We start from the raw sequence: 14,848 nt of genomic DNA on the forward strand, positions 1-14,848 counted from the left end.
CTAACACATTATGTGTATGAATGGAAATGTCACAATGAAACCCATTATTATGTATAATTTAGTATGTTGCTAAACATTAAAATAAAAAAGTTAAGGAAAATATGGCAATTATGTGTCACAATGAATAGAGACAAGAATGAAAAACAACACCAAGTAAAAAGTAGAGAATTGTGAAGTACAGTAGCTGGAACAGGAATTAAAAAAAAAGATTCTTGAAAACAAATTGAGGTTGGAAGAAGAGAGAGTTGTTGCATTTGGAGACACAGTGGTAGACTGTTCAGCCTGAAAAGCAAAGAGGAAAGAATGAAGGACAAAGAACAACTTCAGAGACCTATGTGATGCTGTCAAGAACCCACTTGTGAATAACAAGGATTCTAGAAGCAGGGGAGAAAAATAGAGAAGAAAAGTGTCTGAAAAAATAATAGCTGAAAACTTTATTATTTTGATAAAAAAGTCATTTATTTGAAAAAGTTCATCAGGGCTGATGAGTGGATAAAGACACTTGTCATTGATAGTGGCCACCTAAGTTTGATCCCCGGGACTCATACGACAGAGGGCGACAGCAGACCCCCAAAGGCTGTTCTCACTTCCACATATGAGCTGTGGAACACAAGCACATACATGCACACACATAAATCCACATAAAAAGGAAGTTAAACAGTTTGTGTGGGTTCACATGTAGACACAGCTGAACCAAACTGAAGAAAGTCAAAATCAGAGAGAAAATATTGAAAGCAGCAAGAGACACATGATAAATAAGAGTGACACTGACTTCTTACCGTGGAGGCGAGAAGACGATGGGATGTCGTATTCATGCGAAGTGCTGACAGGCTGTGAACGTGGAATTTTACAACTAGCCAAACTATCTGCTTTAGTTTCCGTTTCTGTTGCTGCCAAAATCAACAAGAGATAAATGGTTTACTCTCCTTCCTAGTTCAAGGGTACAGTCTACCGTGGTGGTGTGCATGTTAAGGAACTTGAAGCCCCTGGTCACGCCACATCCGCAACCGGAAGTAGAGAGTGACGACATCTTGGTGCGTCTCAGCTTCCGCTCACCACTTACACAGCAGAAGATGCCATGCTGGAGGTGGGGCCACCCACAGAGGGCGGGGTCTCTCACGTAAATTAACAAAATCAAGATGTTCCTACACAAATATGTGCGGGGGCGGTGGGGGCATCCATCTTCCAGGTAATTCTAGAATCTATGACCAAACTCGACAATATTAACCACCACACTCTTCTGCTGAGAACATAGGAGAAATGAAGACATTTCCAGGTAAAGATTGAGACAATTCATTCCCAGAAGAAATGTCATTAAGAAAAGAACATGAGATGGTCCCTAGGATCCACGCGGAGAAACAAACAATGGTCATCACATGGGTGGTTCTAGAAGTTAGCGGGCCAACCCGGTGTGCAAGGAATGCATGAGTTTAAGGCCAATCTGACCTCCTCATAATGACAGTGACAAACAGCATAAACACACACACACACACACACACGCAAGCACGCACGCACGCACACGCACACACACACATGCACTCGCGCACACATCTCCTCTCATTTCCCAGATGATTTTAATTTATTTTATTTTTTGGCTGGTCTGGTTGTACTTTGAACCCACAACCTGGTACTTGCTAGGCAAGTGCTCTACAACTGGTCTACAACTCCAGCCCTTTTCAGCCAATTTGAAATGACAGAGGTATGGAACAATAATTGTAAAGTGGAGTTAATAGGAATACTATTATGATTTGAATCTAAATGTCCTCCAGAAGCCACACACTAAAGGCTTGTTTGCCACTAACTGGTACAAATCTGAAGACATTTCCCTTAAGATCCAAGAATCAAGCAGACGTGCTGGCTCTGGCCTCTTCTTTTAAAAAATGTTCCGGAGGTTCCAAGAAACAGAATAAAAGGAACCCACATTGCAAAACAAGAGAAAAACTGACGTTCCTTACCAATGATGTAGGAAATGCTAAAGAGCACACATGTACACACACACACACACACAGAGGCACACACAGACACATACATACATACACATACACATGGAGTCATATACACACACATAAACACAAACATAAAGAGTCATACACACACACACACAGAAACATATAGCCATAGCCACATAGACATAAACATATACACACACATGCACACACACATATACAAGGACACACAAACACAAATATGTAGATAGAGACATATCCATACAGATAGAGACATGCAAACATACAAACACACACAGACATGTACTCACAGTCACATGGATACACACATGCATGGGCACACACAGATATACACCCATGCACACATGTATACACACACAGAACTGATGAGCTGGGGTGACAGGGTTGCAGGATGCCAGAGTGTGTTAGTTAGTTACTTCTCTTATTGTGACAAAATACTTGATAGAACCAACTTAAAAGGGAAGGCTCTTTTTTTTTTTTTTTTTTTTTTTTTTTTTGGTGCATAGTCTCATAATAGTGGGGTCGACTTCATATCATGGTGAACAGGAAGCAGACAAAAGGGGGTGCTGGCACTTGGCTGGGCTCCTCCATGCCTCCTTTATCCCACTGGGACCCCCAGGCCATGAGGTGGTGCCACCTACATTCTGGGTGGGTCTCCCACCTTCTAATTCTCTCGGGAAGTGTCCACTACCAATCTGTCACATGGTCTCCAGTGAAATCGGTGGTCAAGACTGACTACTGCAAAGCTTAAGCATCAAGTCATAAAACCAGCTACATTTCCCTTTATCAGGAGCAATCTGTGAATGATCCGAAAAACACAGACCCTCTCCTAATGGCGTCAAAAAGAACAGAGCACCAGAAAAGAAACTCATCAGAAGTCAGTCAAGAACTGCTGACTGAAGACTAGAGAACCTTGCTGAAATGGAAGAGGCCAACAAAGGGGACCTTACACATGTCTGCCACTGTACATGAGACCAACTGCGAACATGTCATGGAACAGCAAGTCCCGAGAGAATGAAACTTTCAGAAGAAAGCATGGGAGACCGAGTGGGAGACTCTGAGTTGACAAAGACTTCTCAGATGATACCGGACCGTGCACTGCCTGTGACGCAGAAGCGGCAGGCAATTTGGACTCATCAAAAATTAAAATCTTCTGTTTCAGAAGAAATCATTAAGGAGAGAAAAAGACAGGCAACGGATTGGGTAAAAACTTAAAAAAAAAAAAAAAAAAAAAGGACCCCAGGCTGTTCAAAAGAAATAGAAAGTCAAAGGGTTTTTCAGGAGACAGGCGGAGTCACCTGGTCGTGGGTTGTGGAGAGGCCAATGGTTGCAAACAAGGACGGTCAGCTTAGCCATTTTTTTTTTCTACCAGTGTGCTTCAGGGAACAATTTTCTGAGCTTGGGGACTCATTATGGCCGCAGGATTGAGATGCTGCCGGCAGCCTGTGGCTAGAATTAAACCCCACAAATGAAAATTATTACTCCTGTAATGACACACCTTGTGAGCTCATTCAATAATGGGGCACGCGAAGTGCCAAAATGGCTTCTCATACATATTAAATATTCAAGAAGTTATTTATTACTAGGCACTAATCTCTTACTGAGAAGCAAAAACACAAAGTTAAGGTACAAGCATGTTCCACTTTAACTCTTGGAGCATTACATGAAGAAAAAAAAAACAATTTCTAAGGTAGCGCGGTGGGGAAAGTGGAACTCCCCTGGGGTCAGAATTTGATTTCACTGCTGTGTTTTATTTTAGTCCAAATGTGCACCTTGCTGCGAGGGCGGGGAGGGAGGGCATGGAGGTGACCAACACAGTCACAGCATATTTTATTCATGTGCTCAATCTTCCATCCAGTAGTTTTCATTATTTAGTGTTAGTTAGGCAGAATCATGAGACTAAGTGTGACACTTTCATACCTGCATGTGATGCTCTTTAACCACATTTACCTCCCATTACTGTTTTTTGTTCCCTCTTCCCTAATAAGCATTCTGCTTCCATGTCCAGCGGCGACCCCCACCCCCACCCCATGCTACACAAAAGGGAAAGTGTGATATTTGTCTTTCTGATCTGGCTTAGATCCCTTATCACATGGAGCTCTGGGTCCACCCATTCCACCCATTTCCCTGCACAGGACACAGTTCCCTTTTGCTTTAAGGTCGACTATAACTCAATGTGTGTATCTAACACACACACACACACACACACACACACACACACACACACACACACACACTTTTAATCCATCTATACCTTGATGGGTACCTGGGCTGGATCCATTTCTAGGCTAATGTCAAGAGTACCATGATAAACACAGGTAACCTCGGTGTGTATCCAGGAGTGGAACAGCTGGGTTCCCACAAACGGCACATAAGGGTTCCTTTCCATCTCTGTCCCTGCCAGCATTTCCTTATTTCCTAACTGGGGTTAGACACATTCTTGATGGAGTTCTGATTTGCACAGTCCTGGTGGAGAACAATTTGAATTCTTTCCATCTCCTTTGTTTCCGTGAATGAATTTATTTCCATTATGTCAAAGATCTTGCTAAATCTCCAGTCTCCAGGAGGTCTGAGGCAGTTCTGTTAGGACTTGCAGAGTTTGCTGGCGGCAGCGGCATTAACTGTTCCCAAGAAATGAGGGGACTGCCAAGCCATGAGGCTCAGACAAACTGGTGAGTGCTTCATGTTCTTTCAAGTGCCCTGGGGAGTACATGGGAAAACCTGTGACCAGATAGATGTTGGGCCATGGTCTCAGGGCAGTTGTGGGGGACCATCTAGGGTCAGAGATCCTCAGGTAAAATAGGAGTTCGCTCAGCCAGGAGTGGCCTCATCCCTGTCCAGTTCCTAGGGTGGGGCTGCTCTGTGCAGGACGCTGGAAGAGCAGTTACATTCCGCTCTGTAGGCTCTGTTTTAGCTTGCCTAGGCAGCTGGGACAGAATGTCACAATCTGGGTACTTTTACTCCTCAAGTCTGTGGATTCTGAGAGTCTGGGGTCAGCAGCCAGTGCAGGCAGGACCTGTGGCACCTTCTTGCTGGGTCCTCAGATGAGGGAAAGGAACTCGAAGTTCTTTGTGTCCTTTTTTGATAAGGACACTAGTCATGGTCAAGTATCTTCTCTGAGAGACCCACTCCTATTGCCCATTGCCTCAGGCAAGAGTTTTGGGCAGCACTCAATGTTGGATTTATAACAGCTGGCTTTCGTGTGATAGAGACAGAGATCCATAGAAACACTATGATGGATGTAGAGGCAGAAGAAGAGAGAGGGGAGGAGGGAGGGAGGGAGGAAGGAAGAGAGAAATCCTTCAACTCACTGCTAATCCTTCTAGCAGGGAAGCAGCATGCTAGGCACTTCCTTGTCATGGGGGGTTTGGGGGGGTGCAGTAGCTTGTTGACACTGGATGGGACCATGTGCCCCACCTGCGTGGGTGTGATGGCCAAGGAGCCCAGGCTATCTCACAGGCCCTGAGACTGCTCTTTCTTCCACTTTATCCTCGGCCTTATGAGACTGTAGGCTCATTTTCTTAACAACTATATTTTATTATGAACTTATTAAATGAGCCTACCTCCCTTTCAACCTGACTAACCCAAACAATAGGAAAAGGAGATTAAAGAACACAATAATGAAACCTTAAGGATATCAGTTCCGAGGACCGATTCTCCTGGCGTAGTCAGCAGGACCTCAGCAAACTAGCAATTCAACAAGGTTGCTGCTGGAACCTGGAGCAGCAGGAACCTGGAGTCCAAAGCCTTGAAGCCTTCCCTGGAGCAGTTCTCTCTAGGAGTGTCTCTCTTGAAGTCTTGGTGAACAGCCAAAACAATCCCAAGTCTCCTCTCTCTGTCTCTTTGTCTCTCTGTCTCTCTCTCTCTCTCTCTCTGTCTGTCTCTCTCTCTCTCTCTCTCTCTGTCTGTCTGTCTCTGTCTCTCTCTCCCTCTCACCTCTTGTTTTGGACTCATATATTTATCTCCTCTCAGAGTCTCTACTAGGATGTTTTCAGCTGGCAACATCCAAGCTCCCCCAAGAAGTGGCTCGACTTCTAAGGGGATAAACATTCTGCTCTCTCACTAATCTGTTCCCCATCTCACACCTGGGATCAACACAAAGACATGTTTCTCTCTCCTACATGAGACACATTGGTGCTTGGCCTTGGGGCTGGGGCTGGCCAGCAGGGCTCCTGAGCTGCTGTCCTCATAAGGAGCACCCTCTCATCTGCACTCCTGTCACACTCTGTTGCTGCCACGTCTTCCTGGTCACACTTAGCCTCTGTTACCTTACTTTCCTTGGTCTTGACATCTCTGTCTTTCATTTTACCACTGTCTCTGTCGATTTCCCTCCTGTCTCTATCTCTGTCTTGTTCTCTGCCTCTCTCCTTCTCCTTCTTTTTCATCCCCTCCCTCCCCCCTCCCTCCTTCCTTCCCTCCCCTCCCCCTCTCTTTTTCTCTTTCTGTGCCTTTCCCTGTCTTTCCTCCTGTCTCCCACCTTTCCTACATGGCCACTTTCTCTGTGTCCCCATAGACATTCATTCTGTCCTTCCAGGTTCAAGGTGGCTGGCAGCAACAGCCACATCTCAGTACTGACCTGAATAGCCATTGTCACAGTCCTTACCCAGGTGATGCCAGATGGAAGGTTTGTTTCTTTCTTTTTCTGAGATTTTCATGGACCAGGGATGATGGTATCTCATGCTGTGAGCATCTGGGGGGGGGGCGGTCAGAGGGCTATGCTGCACTGCCAGGGTGGGCAAGCGAGTGGCCAGAGGCCAGGGCACTGGTGCCTTTGACGTGCCCTGGGCCCCCTTATCATCTGTTACTCTAAACTAGGGCAGATCTGCAATTTCAAATTCCCTTCCTTCATTCTCTTCTGGTCCATGGCCACCAGCCAACCTTGGAGCCCTTGCTCACTCCCTGAGCTACACTGGGAAGTGCAGACGCTCCGCTAGGACAGCTCATCAGGAAGTTCAGCCTGTTCCCTCTTATGCTCCCCAGATTGCAGTCTGTGCAAAAGAGAAGACTCAAGCAGTTTTTCTGGAGCTCTCTCAAGGCCTCCATCTGGGTGGACAGGGCCCACCCACATAGCAGAGGGTCATCTGCTCGCTGATCAAAGTATTCATTTTACCTAAAACATGCCGGCTCAGCAACATCTGGGCCAGTGTCTGACTGAACACCTGGATGTCACAGCTGTCCAAAGTACAGGCAATTGACAATCACAGGCATGGCTTGGGACACCAAGAACCATGGGAGTCTTTGTTAAGGGCCAGGTAGCCATAGTCTCAGTGCCCTTGTGTGTGTACTCACCTGGGAACCAATGAGGAGCAAAGCTACCGTTCCCAATAGAACCGTGAAGCAGCAGCTGGCTTTTGAGGAGGCGCAGGAGGCCTCAGATTCTGGTGGTCTTCCTGGAGAAGCCCCGGGGCCCAGAGCTTCAGGCTGAAATTGTCAGGTGTGGAGATTAGAAGCTAATTGCCCAGTGCAAGGTCCTGCCCTCTTACTTTCCTCATACCTGGACCTGAGAGCCCGGGACTGGTTGTTTTTGGGTTATAGGCAGGCTCAGCTTCCCCTGTAAGCAAAGGGACAAGGGGCTCTGCCCCTGTTTAGGACAGGTGCGGCCCCTGCTTCTCTGTCAGGTCAGGCCTCCAGCCCTTCTTCTTAGGTCAGGGTGTCCTCATGTTCCCCTCTGTCCTTTATGTCTCAGGAATGAATATGTATTTTCTGCTTGGTTGAAGCTGCCTGTGGAGGGACTGTCAGGGTATGAAGGCCAGTTGTAGTTGTAGGACCAACACACAGATACATAACATACACAGACTATACATGTATAGGCTGTATAGACTCAAGCACCTCTCTCTCTCTCTCTCTCTCTCTCTCTCTCTCTGTCTCTCTGTCTGTCTCTCTCTCCCCGTCTCTCTCTCTGTCTCTCTCTCTCTCATACACACACACACTATATGCACATAAGACAGACAAAGATGACACACACACACACTATATATGCACACAAGACAGACATAGATCACACACACACACACACACACACACACACACACACACACACACACACACACACACACACACGCACACGCACACAGTTTGCCCATTTGTCTTGTGTTTCTACTTGGTTCTAGCCCAAGGAGTATGAGTGAAGGTGCACTTATTCCCTTGGGGTAGCCACAGTGCCATCGGTAGCACACACAGAGCTGTGTTGTCAGCAGGAATTGCAACAGTTCCATGTGCCTTCACAAGTGGTGGCATCATGACTTCAGGATCCTGCCTCGCCAGGCACCGCACTAGACTTCTTTCACTTGATGCATTAAAACTGAAGCACAGACGCCACAACATCTCCCTTTGAAATCATAAGGACTTTATTTTAGCACAAAGGAACTTTATTTTCTTAGTCGCTTCCTTGTACACCCCAGGATAAGGGTTCCAACACAGCCAATGATAGACACGGTGGTACTAAATTCACAGAGCACCGGGGGGAAAATCCTTAGTGCTCATTCAACTGAGACAAGACAAGGCGGGCAGAGGACACAGCTGTGGGGCAGCTGGCTCCAGCAGGATGCTTGGCTAGCCTCTGAGCGACAAGGACTGTGCTGGCGAATAAGAAAGCAAAAATGATTATAAATAGTTGTTTTGGGACTCAGCATTTTGAAAAATGTTGAGGACTCAGGGAGATTTTATTTATATACTTACTTATATTTAGGATAAGAAGTGAAACATGAACTTAGATTTTTTTTTTCTTTTTGAAGACAACATATTGGAGTGTATCCCAGGCTGGCCCCCGACTCACAGCAGTGCTCCTGCTTCAATTTTTCCTGGGATTATAGGCATGTTCCAGTTTAAACTGGGGAATTTTAAGAACAGGAAAGAGAACAGCCATACTGTTTCTCAAATGGAGATGCTATCAAGCTCCGCCAGGGAGAAAGAGAAAACAGAGGCAAGTGACTCGTTGGGACTGTGTAATGGGTTTTCTCTGCTGATGAAATGAACCAATTCAAGCTGAATTAAAAGTATAAAAGCAGGCTTGTTGGGGGCAGCTCTTGGGCGGGTTCACTGGTTTCAGAGAATGAGGCCAGGGAAACAGCCATGCAGACAGGGAGACAGAGAGTGTGGAGATTGGCATGGGGGTGGGGAGCGTGCACAGAGAAGGAAGCTGGGGTGGCAGGTGGGTCCTTTTATCATCAGCACACACCTTAGGTACCTGGTGGCAGCAGGTGATGTCATAAGCAGTTGCTAGGTTCTTGGGAGCAGGCCAGTGGAGCTGCCTGTGTATTAACAGGGTTAGGGTTAGGGTCCCTAGTTTGAAACTCAACATCCCAGACGTTTGTTGATAATAAATGAATAAGGGGTGAAGTAACTGTCTATGACTACTTCCTGCTGACATTGGGGCATTATTATTGGAGGGGGGAAGCAAAAAACTGGAATTGAGGCCAAGTTTGGGAAAAGCAGGCTGTGTTACTTGCTGTCCAGGCTCTGCAGGACCAACCATCTGGGGCCAGGGACGTGAAGGCAGCAGTTGGAGCAGTTTGTGAGGCTGGACCATCTGTGGCTAGCTGATTTGGAGTTGTCCTGGATGCAGATTTTGCAGAAGCACCTGCATCTTGCAGGATATTGGAATAGATACATATACATTAGGGGCAGAAGATAAAGTCGAGAAGTTTAGGGAGAAATACATTTTTTTCCTTAGGTGTACATTTGAAAACTTTTAGGCCTGTGGTGTGGTAGTTGGGGAAGGGGAGTCCCAAAACCAGGGAAATGGGGAGGGATTCCACCCTCTGGAAGAGGCAATACAGGGGTATCCTTAGGCTGTTGATTGACAGGGGTACTTATCTGGATGCATTTGATCCATGGGAGGTGGAGTCAGGTCAATTTTCTGAAGCTTACAAGAGACATTTTACGTTCATAAAAAGATATGTTTCAGACATGTTAGCATTGCCATTGTTTATAATGTGTACTGGAACTCACACAGCAGGGAAGACAATAGACTCACACCTCTGTGTCATAGTAGAAGCTTGGGAGGTGGTTTTGGGTTAAAAGCATGAACACCCCTTAAAGGTGAGCTCGGGGAAGACAAAAGCCTTCCATGGAGCAGAAGGGGCAAAAGGTCCCTTGGCTGAAAACCATGGAAGAGAAGCTTCTCCTCTCTATCAGAACACCGGATATATGCAAATTAGCACAATGAGAAAGCGCTCTTAAGTCTATACTTAAAAGACAAACCAAGTGCCGGGCGTGGGGGCGCACACCATTAATCCCAGAACTCGGGAGGCAGAGGCAGGTGGATCTCTGTGAGTTCGAGGCCAGCCTGGTTTACAGAATGAGTCTAGGACAGCCAGGGCTACACAGAGAAACAAACAAACACACAAACAAAACCAGAACAAAAGAACCACCCCCCCCCCCCCCCCCGCTCCCAAACAAAAACAGAACAAACTCTTGAGCTTGTGACTGTGATAACAGAGGACCCTATGGTGGAATGCTTTAGCAGAGTTGGGCTAATAATTTATCCGAACTCCACTGATTAATGTTAAATCTCTGGCCTTGGAAGTCTTGATACAACAGTAGCATAGTGAGGGGAGAACATGAAAGCATTTTTAATGCCATATATATATATATATATATATATATATATATATATATATATATATATTTTTTTTTTTTTTTTTTTTTTTTTTGGCTTTTTGAGACAAGGTTTCTCTGTGTAGCCTTGGCTGTCCTGGACTTACTTTGTAGACTAGGCTGGCCTCGAACTCATGGTGATCTACCTGCCTCTGCCTCTCAAGTGCTGGGATTAAAGGCGTGCACTACCACCGCCCGGCAACCTTTTATATATCTTAAATCACATTCTTATCACCATTTAATCTTTCACATCCTCCAACCTTCCTAACTTGCATTTACAAACCTTAAGACACTTTCTTAGAGCCTAGAACACTTTCTTAGCTCCTCACAGGGTAAGCTCCCACATCTTCAGACCTTACATAAACTTCTAAACTTTACATCTCTTTTTTTCTATCCAATTACTTACCACCAGACACAGGTGGTAAAGGAATAGTAAAAGTTACTTTGAAACCTGTTTTGTAACTCTTTTCTGAGTCTGGTAACAAGGTAAATTGGAAGACACACATACAGCTGGGCATGGGGATGCAGGCCTTTAATCCCAGCACTCAGGAGGCAGAGGCAGGCTGATGGCTGTGAGTTTGTGGCCAGCCTGGTCTACAAAGTGAGTTTAGGACAGCCAAGGCTACACAGAGAAACCCTGTCTTAAAAAAAAAAAAAAAGACACACATATAGATAGCTCTGGGAGATGGAGGTGAGCACAGCCTGATTTTTACACATGCAGAGGACTGAGAAAGCATCTGAAACCTTGATCTCTGCTGGTAAACTGACAAAACCCCTTTTCTAGTCTAGTTTTCAAACATATCAGAGACCTGAGAAGGATAAACGTTACCTGAATAAACAGAAAGGGCAGAACAAGCAGCTTCTGAATCTATTAGAAGTGACAGACTTACCAGCTACCTGGACAGTCACCCAAAGTTCCTCTGTGGTTGATGGTGGGGGCCTCCACCTTCGGCCACCAGGCCCAGGACATTTGGCTTCTCTGTGAAGCAGGAACTGTCCTATTGTCTAGGCAAAGTGGGGCAGCCGACTTCCCAGTGTCCTGCCTGTCCACAGTTTGGACAGCATGGTGTCAGCGGTTGAGGCAAAGGGCAATGTATAGCCAGCCGCCAGCTTTGCCACATTTAAAGCAGACTTCAGGTGGAGGTTCCTCCGTGCCCACCATCTTCTTTGGAGGAAATGAGGGCTGCTGACAGGAGCTGATATTTCTCTATCACAAAAAGCTTTTTTATTCAACATTTTCTTTTTTAATTTTGAGATGGGGTTTCTCTAGGCAGATGACACAGGTGTGGCTAAGGTTTCCGGGCTTGGGGACAGAGGGGGGGGGGGGGGGGGGGAGAGAGAAAGAGAGAGAGAGAGAGAGAGAGAGAGAGAGAGAGAGAGAGAGAGAGAGAGAGAAAGTGACTCCTGGGAAGGAGACGAAGAGAGACCAGAGGAGGGGAAGGGAAGAGAGGAAGGCCGCCATGGGTTAGATGGAAGAGAAGCACATGGCCGGCAGCGTGGATGGGGATTTGGCCCAGATGAAGAACATTAGCAAGTATCTGGGATTATGGATGGGAGGTACCTTAATAGACATTATTAAAAACAGATGATCTGGGATTAGGGCAGGTATCCCATACCTGCTCAACTATGGGAAGTAGTTTAGGGGATTAATATCTGCCCTGCCCCGGGCTATTTTAAAACATAACAGGTGTCTGTGTCTTGATTAATTGCTAGCTATGCATACTAATAATACAGATAATTTTAAAACAACACACATTAAGGATTTGATCATTTATAATTTGACTGACTATTAACTTGCATTTCTAATTATCCTTAACAGTTAGTTTTAAAAAGCCAGTTAGTTAGTTAGTAGCTTATATAAGGTTAGGATTTTGCAGTTTATTCCCTGTTTAGTTTGAGCCTTAAAAATAACACTCTTCAAATTGAAGCTTTTTCAGTATCAAAACAAAACTTTAATGATAGGTACAGGCCACAGGGAAACTGGAAATTTTACTGATCCTGAAAATGGGCACAGTAAAGAAACCAAAATAGCCATTCTGTGAGTGAAAAGGGAAAATGGTTGTTCTAAACTGCCAAGGCTGTACAAGAGAAAGGGCCTTGTGAACATGGCCTGAGGGAGCCCGGTGGCTGGAGGCACTGACCCTGACAGATTAACAGGCACCACAGTCATGTTACTGGAAGGTCCACAAGTTCCTCCTGCCAGATGTAAGGAGAATGGCTCCCATTTTAGCAAGCAGGAACTTTCTTTAAGCCCCTGAGGGAATAGGGGCTTTTGTCTAAATGCCCAACCCTGGGAAAAAGACTTTCTTGGGGACCAGACTCGCTATTATAGAATATTACAGGTTTTTTTGTGTGGGGGGGTGCGGAGGGGGGGAAGTGAGCTGGTGTGGTTTAGTTTTTCCAAACAGCTAAGGCTTAAAAGGCAGACAATGAAGATATATAAATATTACTGTGTGAACCTCATCGGATCTTAGGAGTTTATAGACCTTGATTATTAAGTATACTTTATTCATCAAACATATGTTGTTACTTATCTAAATTTTCTAGCAGCTTGGTGTTGAGCAATTAGCACAGACATAAGCAGCTGGACAGACTTAGCTTAAATTAGCTTTTGTTAATCGGAATGGATCGTCGTAACCTTACATTTTCATCACCACATCCAGAATATTTTAAACCAGAGTCGAATCACGTATAATGCATGCTGTGGCAAATATAACTTTGAATTTTTATCACTGTGATGAGAATGTCTCTGCCGTCCTCTGTCTTCTGAAAATCTTGGGGGCACTCCAAGAGTTCCTGGGGAGACTAGATCCACAGAGAGGATGAGAAAGATGGGTACCATCTTGGGACAATAGCTGAGCGATGCGTTAGAACCATCCAGGTGGGGGCATCACAGGCCAGAAGCGTGAGGTGGCACTGAGAAGGAAGTCGCAAAGAGAGGGAGGGGAAGAGATCCAAAGCCAGGGCAGGAGAGCTGCTGAGGGTGCTGGGAGCTGCTGGAGGGTGCTGGGGAGCTCCTGGGGGGGGGTGCGGGGTGCTAAGGAGTTTCTGGGAGGGTTGAGGAGCTGCTGGAGGCAGCTGCACCAGCATGTGCCCTGACTCCCTGCACTGGCCAGCTGTAGAGGTACCCCATAAGAGCTCTGCTCAGCTTGGACGCTCTGTTCCTTCCTAGGTATGGCTGTACATGGGACTCTGGCTTCCAGGAAGAAAGAGCAACATTTACCCATGAGGAGGAGCTGGAGCACCACCTGTCTCTGAATCTTGCTATGAACTATTTCTGGTCTCCCTCGGGATAAGTATCACATGTGTGGCCGGTGACTCGCTCACCTTCCAGAAGCTCCCAACAGAAAGAAAGGAAGGGCTAAAGAAGACACCGGGATTCCCAGCTGCTACTTCCTTTCCCCATCCTCCCCTCCTCTGACAGGACTGAGCTGCCAGCTCCTCCCTACCACCGACATCCTGCTTTGGGTCACCATCATGGCCTTGCTTCCCCCCATACAGAGGGACAAAGAAAAGATGGCAAGGACTGTCCAGACGCCTGCCCATGGGTGTGGCTGGTGGACACATGTTCCGGCATTTCCTAGAAAAATTCTAGTACAAAAAACAAACAACAACAACAACAACAAAATCAGTGGAGACCATTAGATGACTGACCCCTTGGAGTAAAGTGCTATCCTGAGAGCCCACTTAAGAAATGAGCTCCACCTGAAGGGCATGGGAAAGCAGGCAGTTTCTCGGCTTCTATGAGCCACACCCACATTTCTGCTCCCATGAAGTCTTGGCTCACTCCTATTCCTTCCCCAGAAACAGGAGGATCAGCAGGTATCTAAGAGTTAGGGGCACTAGTGCCAGGAAAGGCCTCAGTTTAGGGACAAGGTCCTGGCACTGGGCAGCGAGGGTTTGTCCACCAAGGTAAGAGAGGCATCTGCAGATATCCTGGGCCTGAACGCGATCACACCAAACTGTACTGATTACTGAGCTGGTTTAGTTCACTTACCCATTCAACAAATGGGTCAGTATTTGGGCTCCAGTGGCTGTGGCAGGACACAGGGGGTGTGAACGTGCAGCACAAGGCTGCCTAGTATATGTCTTCACCACAAGCATCTTGCAGTAGCATCCATGTATCTGTGCGCGGTGTCCTGGGTCTGGACTGCGCATCCAAGTTCAGCATCTCCAATCGAGCATCCCTAAGTGGGATAAACAGAGCACTCCAGATCTAGAAACCCCCAACTGAGCACCACACTCATTGTGTGGACCAACAGAACCTCAGTGAGCGCTGGCCT

The 14,848-nt window shown here is 46.3% G+C and overlaps 1 long non-coding RNA gene across 1 annotated transcript; it reads right to left on the reverse strand.

Annotated features, from left to right (window-relative positions):
• Positions 1-211: 211 nt before the first annotated feature.
• Positions 212-5,093, reverse strand: LOC127205690 (uncharacterized). The gene is made up of 3 exons (XR_007832681.1): positions 4,923-5,093; positions 780-890; positions 212-600 (listed from the first exon to the last, which is right to left on the reverse strand). It is a non-coding gene; the product is annotated as an uncharacterized LOC127205690 (long non-coding RNA).
• Positions 5,094-14,848: the final 9,755 nt, after the last annotated feature.

Source organism: Acomys russatus, chromosome 22, assembly GCF_903995435.1.
Source record: "Acomys russatus chromosome 22, mAcoRus1.1, whole genome shotgun sequence".
Taxonomy (NCBI): Eukaryota; Metazoa; Chordata; class Mammalia; order Rodentia; family Muridae; genus Acomys; species Acomys russatus.